This window comes from Neofelis nebulosa, chromosome 5, assembly GCF_028018385.1.
Source record: "Neofelis nebulosa isolate mNeoNeb1 chromosome 5, mNeoNeb1.pri, whole genome shotgun sequence".
NCBI classification, from domain to species: domain Eukaryota; kingdom Metazoa; phylum Chordata; class Mammalia; order Carnivora; family Felidae; genus Neofelis; species Neofelis nebulosa.
In genome coordinates this window covers 151,454,968-151,474,092 of record NC_080786.1, presented here as the reverse complement: position 1 = coordinate 151,474,092, position 19,125 = coordinate 151,454,968, and the positions used below count along the sequence as shown (strand labels likewise).

General features: G+C 43.4%; 1 protein-coding gene across 8 annotated transcripts in view; it reads right to left on the bottom strand.

The window, feature by feature from the left end:
• DYRK1A (dual specificity tyrosine phosphorylation regulated kinase 1A) overlaps positions 1-19,125 on the bottom strand; it is a 150,460-nt gene that overhangs the window by 115,237 nt on the left and 16,098 nt on the right. Inside the window, exon 1 of one of the 8 annotated variants that reach the window (XM_058731988.1) lies at positions 18,160-18,999. The exons of the other annotated variants lie outside the window; for them this stretch is intronic. The gene's annotated coding sequence lies outside the window, so the exon portion shown is untranslated. Of the gene's footprint in view, positions 1-18,159; positions 19,000-19,125 lie in introns of those variants that run through there. 8 annotated transcript variants of the gene reach the window in all.

Here is a 19,125-nt window from a genome sequence, read left to right as displayed (position 1 = left end):
TGCCCCTCCCCCGTTCATGCTCTGTCTCTCTCTGTCCCAAAAATAAATAAAAAACGTTGGAAAAAACAAAAAAAAAAAACAACTCAATAAATAATAAAGACAACCGCTAGGAGACAGACCGTGTAAAATCCCCCCCCCCCCACTCATGCTCATCAAAACCCGATAGGGAGCCCCCCAACCTGGAAGAGCTCATCAAGCACGTCTCCCACATAATATGACGCAAACAGCAAACGCTAAGGTGCTGTCAGTAACGTGAGGGCACCAACCGTGTCTTTCTCCTTCTCACTACTTGAACCCTAACGTTTGGCACACTGTCAAAGAAACCAACCTTCCCATTTCCCGTAGAGACTCACGGCCACCAAAGGCCGCCTGTTTCCCCTCCCGCTCCTCCCGCTCCTCCCGCTCCTCCCACTCCTCCCGGGCTACAAGCCCCGCAGCTTCCTACTGAGCCCGCATCTCCAGCCGCAGCATCCCGCCAGGTCGCCCGGGCGAAAGGCTGCCGGGGCGAAAGCGAGGCAAATCCACCAGGCCGAAAGGAAGGATGGGTCTGAGATGTGCTGTGAAGCCGCCCCCCAGGAACAGCCACGTTTTCGATTATCCGTGCAGAAGCCACAGCCGGCGCCAGCACCGCCAAGTGCTTCCAGGCTGTGAGACCCACGCTCCTCCCACTAACGAACCCGGCCCGTGCCACTCGCGGGACCCGCTGGAACGCTACGGTGACACGCGTAGGGCCCAGCACAGGGTTCGCACCATCGGATTCGTTCTGCCTCCCTCTACTTCAGGGAAGGGGGCGCATCCGTAACCCCCGCAGGCTGGTCTAGCATCTCATCTGCCTCCCAGGTCCCGACACGAGGGGGGAGAGGAGTCCTCCGAGGACCTGCCGGAGGCTGCTCTCTCTCAGGGAAGGGGGAGAGAAGAGGGAAGTCACTCCCGTCTCCAGCTGCGCCCTCCACCTCGCCGGACCTCTCCCTTCCTCTGAACGCGAACATCCGAACATCGTACTCAGATCCTGCCCTGTTATGGCTGCAGGACTGTCTTTTAAAAAAAAAAAAAAAAAAAAAAAAACTTTCCTAAGAACATGATCACGTTCTGTTCGGAAGTCTTCTCTATGAGGTTGTAACTTCCCAATGGGCAGAGACCGTGTCACATTCAGGCCGGCCTCGCCGAAGTGCAAAGCTCCAAGTTGCCCACACTTACGACACCGAACGTGGTACTTAACTGAAGTCATCAAGTTGACACATGGTATCTTAACCATGTGGAAACAAAAGTACGTAAGTTATCTGGCCGGCTTGTTCCCCTATTGGTAGTTACGCTGGGCAGATAACTTTTTCTGAATCCCCGTTCAATTATGCAATATCAGGAAACCCAGATTTCTACTTTATAGTTATTTCTGGAGAGAACAGCACTTACCCCTTGGGTCTGTTGGGCAAATACATAAGCTCGATACCTGGAACGGACGTGACTTATAACACCACTCTAAATTCCCTAAATTCTGGATGGTACTTTTTAGTTGTGAAATAATTACAAATACAACTCATTTCGTGCTCTCTGAACCCTATGAAGCCACATAGGTACAATTTTGCACTTTCGCATGTGAGGCAAGTGAGGCACGGACTATGTACAGCCATGGTCCCCAGACGCCTCACAGCTCCAACAGAATCCCCCTGAGGGGCTGGTTAAAAATTCAGATTCAGAAACCTAACCACCAGCACCTCCAGAGAGTAGGGCCAGAACACCCATTTCGAACAAGGGCCCTAAGGCGATTTTGACACAGGGCCAAATTTAGGGACTTCTGATAAGAATTCAGAGCCCAAGAGGCCTAATGGTACATATTTAAGAAGGAGCTTCCTTCTACTGGGCTAGCTTACTGAAATGAACTATGGGCTACTCCTCCAGAAAACAGAGACGTGGCCTGTGACTGAACGTGTACCTAAATGTTCCTATGAACACAGAATGCCCCACAGATCAAACAACTCTTACCGAGCTTGTACTCTGAGGAGACAAAGGTGTCATCAGTTAGAGCTGGTTAGTTTTAGGTTTCTGGTTAATTTTAAAACTTGTCTTTTGATATATTCTACTTAGCATTTTAACCCATCACTTGCCAAAACTTCCTCTTTATAGTAATTACATAATTTTTTGCATATTTTTTTAATAAAGACCTTAAGTAACAAAGCTTCCCCCAAAAGTATACTAAGAAAATTAAATAGCTTCACCTACACTATCTGTGGCAAAGACAGTCCCCTCCTTCTTCCATAATTGTAGCCAAGCCCATGGCTGCCCAGAGAGGTTACATTTCCCAGCCTCCCTTTCGCCTAAGTATGGCCATGGGACAAAGTTGTCACGGACAAATGAAAAGTGCAAACAAGGGTGGGGTGCCACCTGTGGGCTGGAAGACACGGAGTGAACACTTCTGTGTCTCTCTGTAAACTGGGGCAAGGACAACACAACTGAGAGCCATACCTCGGGGTCTGGTGGCAAACCAAGATAAAAGAAATCTGCGTCTCCGAAAGACCAACTGAGGCAGTCACCCCCACCAACCAGGCCATTCACCTCCAGACGACTCTGTTCTTGGGGCCATCCATTAGCCGGCTCTCAGTTACAGCAGCTTAACTATGTACCCTGCTGTTTGTGTGGCAACTGGAACGAATTCCCTCCCACAACTCCATCAACCTGACGATATTTCTAAGGTGGTCACGATATTGGGTAATAAAATTCTGGACCCTGAAGGGCTCTTAAAAGATCATCTACAAAATAACTCAAGTTTGAAGACAAGGATCCTGATGGCTACGGAGAGTCAAAAGCATGACAGTAGGAAAAACACTGGCCCCCAACATTCCTCTATCTTCCCAGTTCATTCTTCCTTCAACACTATTCTACAGACTGGATTCTAAAATCGTGGAAAACAGGGGTGCCTGGGTGGCCCGGTCGGTTGGGCGGCCGACTCCGGCTCAGGTCACGATCTCACAGTTCGTGGGTTCAAGCCCCACGTCAGGCTCTATGCTGACGGCTCAGAGCCTGGAGCCCGCTTCGGATTCTGTGTCTCCCTCTCTCTCTGTCCCTTCACGCTCGCACTGTGTCTGTCTCTCTCTCAAAAATAAATAAACATTAACAAAAATTAAAATTTTAAAAATAAAATCACAGAAAAGAAAACTACATTTTTCAAAATAACCTGTGGATGACTTTCATTCACTGATTCAACAAATAATCTAGCCCAGCATCTTGTCAGCTGCCAAGCAACGTGTTTTCAGGTGAATGCAGATTTTAGAGGCCTTCAGTTTTCTGGATGTACTACATCTTTAACTCTCCTGAGCCTGCACAAATTACACAGAAAACAAAACAAGTACAAATAATGTCAACACTCCCTTGAAGGACCTAGAAATACCCAAATCAAAATGTGGCAGTTTTCTTTACAGAAAGTAGTATATTGGAAACTTCTCTTCTACTTTTCCCACCACCATCCTCTCATACTCCACATCTTTTTGGAAGACTTTTTTACCCTAAGTAACCTCTACACCCACCGTGGGGCTCGAACTCACAACCCCAAGATCAAGAGTTGCATGCTCTACCAAAGGAGTCAGTCAGGCGTCCCCACAAAAAAGCATTTCCATTTATACCTAGCCCAAAACAGAGGAAAAGGCCAGCAGACCCAGGGAACAGTATTACTCCTGCACTCCTCCTCCCCACCCACCCCCCACCGTGAACAGGGCCACTGGAGGTCCTGCCTTCCACCCCTCGCAGCCCTCCTCCCCCACCACGGCCTGCACCACACAGGAGACAGAAGCAAAGGGACAGGCCTCACTCCCTCGAGACAGGAACACCTCTTTCCTGTGGCATACAAGGGATCCTGGCGAGCTAAATAACACGAAGAGTTTTTGCTAATAGAGAGCTAAAAGGTTTTTAAATCCCAGAACAGAGTCCATTCCAGCAGTGCTTTGTTCATAAAGATAAAAATCAATCTACTTGGATGCAAAATGCCAGAGTAAAATGTTTCCATTCTCTAGATATTTTAAAAGAAATTCCACTTAACGTCAGTAAAATCTTAGTCTTAAGAAACATTAACCAAATCACATACTACAGTTTCCCAGGATTGGGGGGGCGGGGGGGGGGGGTCACAGGTCCTGTGGGGCAGGTATGATGTCAGAATATTTCTCACAGGACGATATTTCTCAACCTTTTTAAAAGTATTCCCATCCTCAGAGGTGGCGGGGGGGGGGGGGGAAGGGGGGGAAGAGAACGAAATCAAATTTAAATTAAATTTCTCCTTAATAAGAAAAATGAAACCTAAAATATCTTGTCAGGTAGGGTTCACTTTTAGAGGGCCACAAACCATCGTTAATACCTAATTTTTTCACTCCCTCATCTCCAACAATTATTACCCTGGTGGGGGTGATATTACCCCCCATGGAGAATGCATTGCTCCTCAGACTTGACATCACCCAGATCCCTTCTAAGACTTCTGAATATGCTGAGTCTGGGGTCAACCCCCAAAATCTGCACCTCGCCTTAAGCTTTCCAAAGGACTGATTATATGGTCTGTGGGCCACAATGTTTCTGATGAATTTCCGTGGTCATACCCAATGCCTAGTAGCAGAATGACCTCAAAATAAGAATCCAGATGAGAGCCGTTTAAATGAAATAGCTGTCACATCGTGCACATTAAGGAAAAAGAGATCTGTTTGGGTTTCTTACAGAAGATCTGAGGACGGTCTACCTCTTCTTTCTCCAGTAGTAAGACAAGCACAGGATTTTACTGGAGAAAAGCCAGAGGTGTTTTATGGGCTGTAACATGTGACCCAAAAGGAGATTTATGTCACTTATTTCACAAAGTACATATTCAAGGTTTCCATCTAGTACTTCGGTACTTTTGCTTAGGTGTAAATTGGAGCCGAGCATCCCATAAAGTACTCGTGATCTTTTCTTCCCCATCCCCAAATGTGGATTTATGAACCCTACCCATACACAGTCTAACTGAATTTGACAAATTATACTAACACAACACAGCTATCTGAACAGAGCTCTAACAAACACTGCATTATCAAACGAATAAGCCAGTAAGATTAGACAAAACAAAAAGAACGGAGAAGTCATCTTTTTTCCCTTCTCCCCTTCAGAAAGATACTTGTTCGTGCGGTGGAATGTTCTTTGGTGGCCCCAATAAGCCACTCTTGCCACTGACCACATCTTACAGTCTCCTCCGCCTGAATCCGGACGGGCCCAAGACTCACTGCGGGACTGAAGAAGCTGGCGACGATGACACTGTGCCGGGTCCGGGCCTAAGGCCTCAGGGGGCGCAGCAGCTCCTGCCGTCGGCACCTCTAGAATCCGGTCACCACCTCTGAAATCCAGTCAACCACGTACAAAGTCCAAGCACCCCAAGATCACACCGTGAGAAAGCGCGTGTTACAAGAAACAGCCGTGCAGAGGAAGACACACCAGACACCGTCCGTGTGAAAGACGAAGTCATCTCAGACTCTCCAGTCCCCGCAGCTGCCACGCAGAATGGAGGAAGAAGCCCTGCCCAGATTGGAAAATTGTGAGCGAAGAAATGGTAAGCCACCAGGTTTGGCCTGCTTTGTGAAATAGCCATAGATAAGCTCAACATTTTGTATGCAATCGCTTCTCGGCCTTTCGGCTAAGATCGAGTTTAACATTTTGTATGCAAATACAAAGGAAAATTACAATGTACCTGTCTGCAAAATGTTTGAAAGTAAATATTCTAGATCTTCTGAAATAATTTATCTTCTTGGACTTGAAAAAAAAGGCTAGTAAATTCTAACAGACTGTATTAACGCACTTCTTTGACAAATAACACAGGCGCTACCAGATGGCTAATGCTGGACAGAGACGGGGTCAAGGCTCCACCTCAAGACTAGAGACCTCCAGACACATCCAGAAACAGAACAGCTGATTTATTAAACTGCACTAAAAACTAACCCGTAGATGACCTCTTTCAGAGTGTATGGAGTGGAGGTTTTGAAACTGATTTGTATCTTTACATAGAGTCAGTGGGGTAAGGAAGAGTATTGTTGCCTACTATTAAGAAATGACAATCATGGGTAAATGTCAATCTCTATCAACGAGTTCGGAGAATCATTGAGAATATTATACACGATGTGCCAAGCATCCTGGATACCAGGAAGAAAAAAAAAACCAGTCTTGCCCACAGCAGTTCAACTTAGCAAAGGCCCCAAATACAAATAATGGTACTACAAACACTTTCTAGAATAAAGCTGTGTACACGTAAACACAAAAGGAACTAACGAGAACACAGAAGATGGAGCTGTTCTTTCTACCCCATTCCTGCCTCCTTCCAGGAGAGTTAGGAAAGACTAAAGGAGAGGACATCTGAGATGAGTAACTAAGGTTATGGAAGACCTCCCCTCAAACCCATCCCACAACAGCTGGAATTTAAGGATTCTAACGTTGGTCCCACTAGGGGCACGCTTATCAGCTTTGTTCCCCAAGGGTCTGTAGCATCTAAATCAGGGCTGGCCACATAATAAGATACACAAATGCCTGTTAAATGTCGTTGAACTCCTATGGACCTTGGGCAATACCACAGCATTCAGCAGCATTTATGTAAGATGAATAGTGCTGCACAGAGTTGCTCTGAAACTTATGTAAGATACCATATGATACCATTAGGAAACGAAGGTGGATAAAAGCAGTTTGAATGGCGTCATTTTAGAGGAAGTATTATTTATTTAATGTACCAAGCACCCACTATATGCCAGGATCTGTGCTCTATGGAAAATGTTGTAAAAGAAGTACAGATAATGTGCTCCAAATGAAAGTTCAGAGAAAAGGAGAACGCAACACATGTGGGGAAATGTAAACTACTTAAATAACTCTACATGGAACAAATACAGTAGGGCTGCAGAAAAAGAGATCAGAAAGGTAGGAAGAGGTACAACTACAAAGAGGACCTGAATACTGGATCTTCATTCCATGGAAATGAGAATCATGAAAGATTATAGGCTGTGGAATAGCACGATCAGGGTGGAAGGCGAAAAAGGGTAGCAGTGCAAAAGATAATCAAAGACAAAAACTGATCTGAGAAGGGAATATTACAGCTTCAATAAATATACATTCAACATAGACGGTAATCCATGCATTTACCTTTGCTCTCTCACAAAACTCCAATGAATATAAAATCTACTTAAAATCAATAAAGGAAAATAAAACAAGAAAGACAGTGATGGAGAAACAGGTTTTTAGACAGTGCAAAGAAGACGGACTGTGGTAACGGACTTAGAGGAGAATGAAGGAAGCCACAGAATGAATGCTGACACTTGGAAGTACCAAGAAAACGAGGCACCCCGATCCCGGAAAGGTTCAGGACACACACATATTCTCTGGCTCTGTCCACTGAGAGCCTAGGAGCATGCACACCTTGAGAGCAGTGAGCATACCTAATGCCCGGCACTTGCGTATTAAATGCCATTTCCATGAAAAGAACCAGAGCTCTAGGCAGAGTTCTCCAACTTGACTCAAATGGCACGAACCACTGAAGAAAAATTTACTAAACTGAACTTCATTAAAATTTAAAACGCTCACTCTGAAAAAAACTGCTAAGAGGATGAAGTGACAAGCTACGCGATACACTACGGACTGGGAGAGAGCACGCACAGACCACACAGTGAACAAAGACCCCGCACCTAGAATACACAAAAGAACTTTCATAACTCAACAGCAGAAAAAAAAAACCAATCCAATCAGAAAATGGGCAAAAGACATGAACAGTTACTTCACCGAAGAAGTGAGAGCAAATAAGCACATGAAAAGCTGTTCACCATCATCTGTCATTAGGGAAATGCAAATTAAAACCGCAACAGGATATCACTACACCTATCAGAACAGCTAAATGAAAAACAGTCATAACACCAAATGGTGAGAAGGGTATTGAGAAACGGGATCCCTCGTACTTTGCTGCTGGGAACAAAACGTGGTACGGACACTCTGGAAAGCAGTCTGGAAGCTGCTCACAAAACTAAACATGCATTCACCCTGTGACCCAGCCATCTCAATCTCGGGCACATACCACCAAGAAACGGAACACTTACGTTTATACAAAAACCTGTACTCAAACGTTGAAAGCAGTTTTATTCATATTATTACACAATATATTGGAAAACAACCTAAATGTCCCGCCATAGGTCAGTGGCTGAACAAACTTGGTCCATCCATACTACGGAATACTACTTGGCAATAAAAAGAAATTAACTATTGATTCACTCAACAACAAATGGACCTCGAGGGCATTATGCTTAGTTTAAAGAGTTGATCTCAAAAGGCTACACACTGTATGCTTCCATTCATACAACATATGGAAATGACAAAACCACAGACATGGAGAATAAACTGATGGTTGTAGGGCTGCTGGGAATTCAAAGGGGTTGGATAGCAGAAGAGAGTTCATTTAAAGTGATGGAGCAGCTCTATTATCTTCATTGTGGGGATAGGTACACAAATCTAGACGTGGTATAAAGTTACAAGGAACTACACACGCACACACGTAGGTTTAAAGAACACTAAAAACTGAATAAGGTCTGCCTGTTGTCTAGTTAACAGAAATGTACCAGATATGTCAATTTCCTGATTTGGGTATCCTGGTAGAGCTAACATAAAACTCACCATTGGGAGAAGCTGGATAAAGGAGGTACATGGGACTTTAAACTATGTTTGCAACTTCTTGTGAGTTTATGATTTTTTCAAAACAAAGGATTATTTAAAAAATAAAAACAGGGCTCCTTGGAAAAATTGTCCAATTCCAATTCCAGACTGAGACAGAAGTTCAAGATAAGCCTGCAAAGTGCTCAAAACATATTGGAGACGTGCCAAAAGGGCACAGACACCAACTTGAAGGAGCTTCTTCTAACAAAATCCTGGACAACTGGAGCATTAAAGTAAGTAACTAACTACAATTATGGATTATTACCCATTACATAAAATAGAAAATCAGGTACCCATAGTGATATAAAATAAGTGACTAAATTAGAAGTCTGATTACTAATAATGGGCTATTTACATAGTCTCAAAGTACCTCTACACAAAACACACACTAATTACAAGGGCGGGGATTAACTTTAAAATGAAGAAGTCTGAAGGCACCACCACAATCAAGTGATCAAAGTGAACATTATCAGAAAACAGGACAAAGTGAAATCACATGGCACAATAACGCTACCCACCCCCTCCCCCAAGGATGTCCACGTCCTGATCCTAAGAACCTGTGAACGTGTTACTTTACAGGGCGAAGGGTTGAATAAAGGTTGCAGGAGAAACTGAACTTGCTAATCAGATGACTTTAAAATAAAGAGATTAACCAGTATCATCACAACAGTCCTTAAAAGTGAAAGAGGAAGGAGAGGGAGACGGCAGCAGACGATGGACAAGGTCCAAAGCGACTACTCTGAAAATGGAGGAAGAGGCCAGAAGTCAAAGAGTACGGACAGCCTCTAGAAGCTGCAAAAGAAGGACAGACACTGTCCAGCAGAGCCTTCGAAAGTAATGGAAGCTGGCTTGCACCTTGATTTGAGCCCAGGTGAGATCCATTTTGGACTTCTGAACTCCAGAACCGTACTATAATAAATTTGTGGTTTTTAAGCCTCTCAACCTGTGGTAATTTGTTACAGCAGAAACACAACGCCAGGAGTACACCACCTAACAATGCAATGAGAAAAAGATAGCATCGCTTCTACGATAGTCCTACAAAGATGCTTCACATACCATCTAATACAAAGAAACATCAGACAAACACGCATAGGTGACTCTAAAATAACCAGCCTGTATTCTTCAAAAATATCAACGTCGTAGAAGAAAGAACAGATGAGGAACTGTTCTAGATCAAAACAGCTGAAAAGACATGACGATAAAATGCATAAGTAATCCTAGACTGTATCCTCTTCCCATAAAGAACACTCCCGGGACAACTGCCGCAACTTGAATGGAGTCTTAGGGATCAGACAGCTGTGATGTATCAATATTAACTTCCTGCCTTTTGTGGTGATATTACCGTTACGTTACGCAAGAGAGTGTCCCTGTTTGTAGGAATTACGTGCCACGATATTCAAAAAGAAAGAGACATCATGTCAACAACTTTCTCTCAAGTGGTTCAGGACATAGAAGTTACTTGTCGTATACCTGCAAACATTTCTGAGTTCATTTCAGTAAACAAGTAAATAAAATAAGGCAGCAAGATCTCAAATTGCAGCCCAAGCTCTGCCCAGGCAGGCAACCGCCATGTCTGCAAAGAGCCCAAAGGCATAATCTATGGGGACATGAACAGACACTCTGGACCTGGAGACATCAAGGGCAACAGAGAACAGTTTTGAGGCGGGAAACCAAAACCGAATCCATGAAGAGTCTTGACACAGAACTGTGAACTCCAGTTCCCCTCCCCAATTCTGCCTCCAGAACACCAGCAACAGGAATACCCCTTCCCTCTCCCCCAGGCATGGGGACAATCAGGCGACAGCCAGAGGCCTGGAGTGAAAGCACTGGGGACACTCCTATTCGTGGGTTCCTCGATCTCCACACCAAGCCTTCAGTAAAGAAGCCAGCCTCACACCTCACAGAGAGCTTCCATCCACTTTACCACACCTTACCCTGAAGTGAAAGCCACCAGCCCGAAAATGGCCCAATATTTGAGGAAAGGTGCCAACATTAAAGACAGAAGTCAAAACAAGCAGAAAAATGGGAATCCAGAGGAAACTGAGGCAATGCCACAAAGAGGGAAAACAAACAACCAAAAAAACAACGGTGTCAAACTATACTATCATGTGCTTGAGGAGGTAAAAGAATACATGTTATGGTGAAGTAGAACAAAACGCTAGTTTAACAGAAAACAAAACAAACAAACAAAAAAGGCAGGGCGCCTGGATGGCTCAGTCGGTTAAGCGTCTGACTCTGACTTCATCTCATGGTTTGTGGGTTTGAGCCCCGCCACGAGCTCTGCACTGAGAGTGCAGAGCCTGGTTGGGATTCTCAATCTCTCCTTCTCTCTCTGTCCCTCCCCCACACTCTCTCTGTCTCAAAATAAGGAAATAAACTTCAAGGAAAAATAAAAAGCAAAGAACAAATGATAACCCTGATGGAAGATAAAAGTTGAAAAATATCTCCCAAGAAGAGTAAGAATTAACGAATAGCAAATAGACAAGATAATCCAAGTGTACGTCACTTGAGAAGACCAAAGAAAAGCAGTTATCAAGGAAAGCATACAAAAAACTTACCCATATCTGAAGAACAGGTACCTCCAAAGTAAAAGGATGGGTCCAACACAATGAAACCAGCCACCAAAGCACATCACTACAAAACTTTACCAGAGACAAAGAACAGATCCTTAAAACTTCCAGAGAATGAACAGCAACAACAAAACATGGGGGAGGGGTCATACAAAAAGGACCAGAATCTACTAATAAATTAATGGATGTATGTAATATGTAATGGCTGCCAACAGCCTCGAATATTGTGTCCCTCCCAAAGGAAACCGATCACCCACCTACGGAGTAGTCTCCCTACCTACCACCCTCCTCCCAACAAAAAACAAAGAGAAAGCATTACATATGGGATTTTATCAAGCCTTAGATCTTATTACCAAGTACCAGAAAATACAAGGGACAGGGGAACATGTCAATGACACCACAGGGATTCACTCAACATCTAGACTAGAGATAAAACAAGATAGAAGACACCGTTTCTTCAACAAAGTCAAGGAGGAAAAAAAAAAAGATGCAGAGGAGCAATCGATCGATTAAGGGACCTTACTTAGATCCTGTTTGAATCAAGCGTTTTAAAAACATACCATTATGAGGCAATCCAGGCCATCTGAACTCTTACTGGATATGTGAAAAATTACTATTAATCTTTTTAAGGTATGATAATGGTACTGGGGTTATAGTTTAGAAATCAGCCCTTATCTTTTAGAGATATATACTGAAATATTCACAACTGAAATCAGATATCTGGGTTTTTGTAAAAACTCAAGTGAAAGAGGGGTAGGCAGGAATACCGGTTTTTTGTTGTTTTGGTTTTTTTTTGAAAGCAGCCATGAATTGATAAATGATGATGCTGAGTGACAAGTATCTGGAAGCTCCTTATGTTCTCTAACTTTTCCATAGTTTTTGTTTTAATAGAATCCAGAATACAAATTATATCTGCTACATGAAGCTAGAAGACCATGAAGTAATATACTCAGAAGTTTGCAGTAAAACTTATATTCAAACTACAATCCCATACCCAACCAAAACTTCTAATCAGGAGGGAAAACAGATTAAAGATACTTTCAGACAAGGTCTCAAAAAATTGACCTTTCATGCACCCTTCCAAAGGAAGCACTAAAAGCTGTACTCCAGCAAAATGAAAGATAAAAACAGGAAAGGTAAAGGTCAGAGAACCAGGAAACAGAAGACACAACCCTGCTGGAGATTTGCAAAAGTAATACTATTAGGCCCAAAGAGCAAGAATTTCATACAGGCAAGGCTTGATGAAGGGTCCCCTAAGAAGATTCTTGTGGGGACAGGAGAACTAGCTATCTGATATGTTTGTGCAAAAAACTATATTGAGAGCCTAATGGAAGGTATGGGAAAACTCAGTCACACGGACCTAGAAAACAAAGCAAGCGGAAATACAATTGTTAATTCCAGGAAAAACAAAACTATACAAGGAGGGAAATGTAATCATAGTATACAATATAGCTCCATAGTGTACTTACATAATCATAAATACCAAATGTTTCATGAAAAAAAAAAGTAACTATAATGGGTAGATGGAAAGAGAAAAGTATTAAGGCAGGGTTAAAGTTAAATGTTCACCTACCTCAATAGAAAGTCAACAAATAATATCTAAAATTTTAAGCTAAATACAAAAACAGAGTCAAGGTTACCTACCTAACCTACTCAGCCTCCAACCTCTCCTTTCTTCCTTTGTAATAGAAGCTGTTTTCGTTCAAGACCCATGTGCACATCACCCCAGTTAGGCACGTGCTCAGGGGACAGTGTAGCCAGCTCCACGATGATGCCCAACTGGTCAAAGGTAACCCCATTTCCCTTTCTAGTGAGTGTTTCAGAAACAGTCATACAACCCAGACAAGTCTACCAAAGAGTTTCTGGGCAGTTTCCACATTCTTACACAGCTACAAGAAAGAGTTCTCTCCTCTTCCTGTGGACACTGTTGTGTCTGGATACAACTCCTCAAACTGCTGCAGCCACCTAATTAATCTGTGCATGGAGCCAGCGAGTGACTCGAGGGGGGGATGGAAAAACTGGGTCCCTGAAGACATTACTGTGCCACCAAATCAATTAGCCCTAGAGGCCATCCTACCTCTGGACTTCCAACTGAACCTCGTCTGAGTCCGGATCTCCGTACCAGCATCCAAAAGCATCCTGACTGGTACAATAAGCGTATCAGAGAGGCAGACTGAAGAAACCAAGAGCTGAGGTAAAAGAGCTCGCCAACTAGTAGGCAGGGCACGCAGGGCCACGAATATTTCAGAGGAGCCCAGATCCCGTAAAGACCTCGGGACCTAGACAGCCTCTTGTATTCTACCGTGCCCGTGTAGACCCTGAGGTGACAACGTTTGGGAAGCCCTGCTCTAGGGTGCAGGACTACTGAGGGGTGTGTCTGGGGACAACTTTTTTCATTAGAAACCTTTCATTAGTATTCAATTTGGATTATATGCATGTTAAACTAAAAATTCCTTTTTTTATAATTTTTGTAAATGTTTATTTTTGAGAGAGAGACAGAGCATGAGCAGGAGGGGGCAGAGAGAGAGGGAGACAGAGAATCTGAAGCAGGCTCCAGGCTCTGAGCTGTCCGCACAGAACCCATGGGGCCTGAACCCACGAACCACAAGATCATGACCTGAGCCAAAGTCGGACACCCAACCTACTGAGCCACCCAGGCACCCCAAAACTGAAAATTCTGAAGAAAACTAATGCAGTAAGCCAAAAAGAGACTAATCTGATCTCTGGAGAGGTCATTAACAATAATGTGAAGAAAGAACTTAATTGAAGACTATTTCAGAAACAAAACTCAAGAGGGTTTGGTAATAAAAGTAAATTTAAAAGTGACAGGAGAGGAACCAAGACTACAAAAATGTTTCTTCTTTGGGGACATAACTCTACTAGATCACCCAAAGTGAAAACATAAATTATTTTTTGTTATACATTACACTGGTTGGATTACACTAGCCGTTACCTACCAAACTCTCAAGTTTTACAAGTACAGTTGACTCTTGAACTACATGGTTTTAAACTCACGGGTCCACCTAAATGAGGATTTTTTTTCCAATAAATACATTGGAAAAATTTTTTGGAGATTTGTGACAATTTGAAAAAATTCACAGATGAACCGCAGAGCCGAGAACTACCAAAAAAATTAAGAAACACGTATTATTGTACCCAGTATATAGTACGTATAACATACAAAATATCTGTTCATCAACTATTTGTTATGGGTAAGGCTTCCAATCAACAGCAGGCTATTAGCAGTTAACTTCGAGGAGAGTCAAAAGGTTTATGTGGATTTTCAGGGTGCCTGGATGGCTCAGTCGGTTGAGTGACTTCAGCTCAGGTCATGATCCTGCGATTCGTGAGTCCAAGCCCCACGTGGGGCTCGCAGCTGTCAGTGCAGAGCCCGCTTCAGATCCTCTGTGACCCTCTCTCTCCGCCCTTACCCCACCCCTCACGCTCAATAAATAAAATAAATAAATGAATATTACTATTATAATAAATAATAAATTTATATTATTATAATAAATACATCTCAATAAATAAAACATTTAAAAATAAATAAATCAGGTCTCTCTTTAAAAAAAGGTTTCTGTGGATTTTCAACTGCACAGGGGGGTTCAGCAACCCTAATCCCCACACTGTTCAGGGTCAAATGTAATTTAACTTGGGAAGCTGAGACACAGTATAAAATAATACCAAAACGCCAACATTCAGCCATGTATTAAGGGCCAAGCAAGATTCTAGTCCTAGACACAAAATGCACACAAAATGCACACAAAATACACATGGTTTCTGCACTCATGAAATTAACCTAGTATCTGCTAACAACACAGTCCACAGAAGCAAACACTGAACAGTAACGCTGAGTGAGGGCTGAGCCTGGTTTGAATCCTACCTTACCAACCACTACGAAAAATTACTTCAACCCTAAGCCTAAATCTTATCATCCATTAAATAAAATACTACCTTACTAAGTTGTGGTAGGCGTATACTCACACAGTGTACAGAGCAAGCTTGAGAAAGACTGTCCTTCCGCATTACCGGGTGACAAGAGGGTTTGCTGTAACATGCTAATGGGCATGGTGAAGCTTCAGGAAGGCAATTTTCTCCGAGAGGATTTCCTCCACACCACAGCATCTTGAGGACGGGTCTGCAGAGCACATTTACAGAGAAGAGAAGCTTCCCACCGTGTACTCTGCTTCGGATCCACCAGGAGTGATTTTTATTCATGTCTTCGTCCCTTAGGCCTCTTAGTTCTCTTGCGTTTTTTGGGGTTTTTTTAACCACTAGTTAGTGTCCACTCTGGAAACCCTTACCATCAGTTTAAAGACTACTATGCTTCAGTCTCCCCATACTAACTAGTGGGCAGGGCACACAGGACCACGAATGTTTCTAACCACTTATCTTTTAGGCTGACCACTCCAGTACCTGCGAAAACAGAGTACGGTGACACTAAAAACGCCTTCTCAAAGCAACAACACGTGCATTTTAACCTCATTCTTTCAGTCACTCAACAAACATTTATGGAGTCTTCTATGTGCCAAGCCCTGAAGACACAGCAGTGAACAGAACAGACCCGACCCTTGCTTTCAAGCAGCTTAGGCTAAAGAAAGCAGATGCTACATAAATAAATAACCTCACAGCTATAAAATTCAGGTGGAAAACGTGTGAAGTGATAAGAAAAAGTTCACGGCATTTTAAACCTAACGCAGACAGGAGGTTAGAAGGAGTCAAAGAGGAATCAGAGAAGGCCTCCCTAAATATATGAGATCTAAACGGAGACAGAAGAGAGGAGTAGGAGCTGGTAGGATAAAGTCCTGAGCACTTTATACGCATTCACTTACTCTTCGCGATACTATGAATAGTAGACACCTATTATCCCAATTCTATACAAAGGAAAACCGAGGCTCAGTTTACACAGCTGGGAAGAGACAGGGCTAAGATTCAAAGCCAGGTACCTAGATCAGACTCCACGGAATGCACTCTTCCCCACTACACACTGGACAGACCCCAGCATGGCTCCTATGAAATGGCCTCATGCTGTTCGTGGCCTCGTGGCATGGCCCGCTCCTTGACCCGGGTCCCGGGACCTTGCTTCTAACCAAGAGAACGCAGGAGAAGTGATAGGACGTCACTTCTGCAGGTATGATACGTAAGAGTGTACATCTGTCTTGTGAAGAGATGACACTCTCCTTTACTGTCTTTGAGAAAGTGAAGTGGCCCTGTTGGAAAGGACCATTCGGCAAAGAACTAAGGGCAGATGCCTGCTAACAGGTAGCCACAAACTGAGACCCTCAGTGCAATAGAAAACAAGAAACTGAATTCTACCAACGACCGAATGAGTCTCAAAGTCATGCCTCACACGTTACCAGAGCCCCAGCCAACATCCTGACTGTAGCCCTGAGGCCCTAAAGCAGAGGACCCAGCTAAATTGTACCCAGGCCTCAGACCCCCAAAAACTATGAGATCATACCTGTATAAGTTTCTAAGTCTGTGGAGAAACACTGTTACATACCAAAAAACAAACACTATTGCATAATAAAGTTCGTCCATCATATACCCCAGTGCTTTACTGAAATACTGATTTTCAACTACTCTTAACTACACATCAAGCCAAATTCAGGTAGCATTCACAACTGTTCTTTTTAAGCAAAACTCACGTATGAAGGTGTCAACGTTAACCATAATCTGACCCTACGTTTCATAAAAGCCATCTGAACCACCCTGTTTGCTAGTTCCATTATCTGTCATTTCTGTCTGTTTCTACTGAGTTTTCTCTTCTAGGTCTTCAAATTCATTAATCTTCTTTTGTAATGTCTAATCTGCCATTAATGCCATCCAATGTATTTTTCATCTCACACATTACTTTTCACCTCTAAATGGTTTTATTTGGGTCTCTTTTTCACCTTTCCAGTCTCTACCTTTTTAAACACATGGGATACAGCTACAATAACTGCTTTAATGTCCTTGCCTGTCAATTCTAACACCTTTCAGTTCTGGGTTGGTTTCAAATGACTGATATCCTAACTATAAGCCAGGTGAACCTGCTTTTACACATATTTAGGAATTTTTGATTGGATGCTGGACATTTTAAACTGTTAAGTATTAGGTTTTGTTATATTTCTTTAAAGAGTATTGGACTTTGCAGGCAATTACATTCCTTTCAGATTAGTTTGTGCCTTTCGAGGCTTGTTTTTAAACATTTTCCAGTGAGATCTAGAGAAGCCTTTATTTGAGGACCAATTTGGCCCCACTACTAAGACATGACCCTTCTGGAGTCTCAATGAACACAGCATTTAACAAGAACTTTTGTCTTCTGGCTACGAGGTACTCAAATTATTTCCCAGCCCTATGTGAGCTCTGAGAATTGTTCTGCTTACAGTTTTCCAGTGGATTTCTTCCCCAGGAACTGTTCCTTTATGCAACTGCACCCTACATGTGCACAGATTAATCCTCAACCAATCATTGAAGAGGACCACTAAGAAGACTTATGCTCTGCCCAGCTCCCTTCTCTCCAGAACCCTGCTCCTCAAAACAGAACCATTCTGCTGGAGCAGAACCCCAACTCCAATCTTTGCTTCCTCAACTCAGTGAGGCCAAAGGCTCTATTTGGGATCCCCCTCCCTGCACTGAGATCTGAAAATTGCCTCCAAGAAGAAAGCTGGGCCATCAAAGGGCTCACCTCATTTGCTCCCCATCTGTCAGGGATTACAGTTCTGTACTGCCTGTTGTTCAATACCTGAAAATCGTTGTTTCATGTATTTTGTCCAGTTTCCTAGGTGGTTACGGAAGGTGGGTAAATTCAGAATGTACTGCCTCATAGTCAAAAACCCAAGTCACGACTCCTGACGATGATTTTAAAGTAAATGTTTTATAAGACACATCTCCTAAACCTACCCACACCCCGTTATCTATTACAGTACCCCACCTTTATTTTTATCATGGCATTTAGCACTCTTTGCCATGGTTATTTGCTCTCTTGCTTTCTCTACTTTTCACAACAGAATTAAGCTCTGTGAGGGCAGGGATCTTGTCTATCTTGTCACTCCTGTATCCCCAATACCTAGAAGAGGCAAATTCGAATCAGCAAATTCATTAAATCAATAAGCAGCCTGCATGTAACTATTTCACTTAATGTACATGAACTCTTCCCACTAATAAATTCTAATCTAGATGCAAGTAACCCTGACCCTGGAGTTTCTTGGAATTGTCAATTACCTTAATTAGCATCATCTAAGTAAAGGTTCTTAGTTGCAAACAAAAGAAACTAACTCTGGCTTTGCTGAAACTGAAAAGGAAGTTATTAAAGCATATTAGGCAACTCACAAAAAACCCCAGGAGGGCCAGACTGGAAGGCTACATAATGAAGAACACCCAAGATTCAAACCACAGATCTGGTCCAGTGGAGACAACACAGGGTTCAGTCACTGCAACCAGTACAGACGCCAGTGACACCAGGAACCAAACGCTACAGCTGAATCTTTGTCGCTGCCCACCTCCGGGAAACAGGTGCAGCTGCCATCCCCTTGCAATGCGGGACACAGATCTGACAAAGTGTCTGCTTCTGAAAATCACTAGCTTCTGAGGTAGTGGCCTGGAGGCCCCAGGTCACACGACCACGTCCCAACTCCAAAAGATGCAGAGAAAGTGAGCAAATTTGGCTTTCAAAATTGAAGATTTCTACTTCCCCCCAAGACCCTTAAGATAAAGAATTCCTCAAATATAGAAAGCGTTTAGGGGCGCCTGGGTAGCTCAGTCGCTTGAGCGTCCGACTTCAACTCAGGTCACGATCTCGCCATTTGTGAATCCGAGCCCCGCGTCGGGCTCTGGGCTGATGGCTCAGAGCCTGGAGCCTGCTTCGGATTCTGTGTCTCCCTCTCTCTCTGCCCCTCCC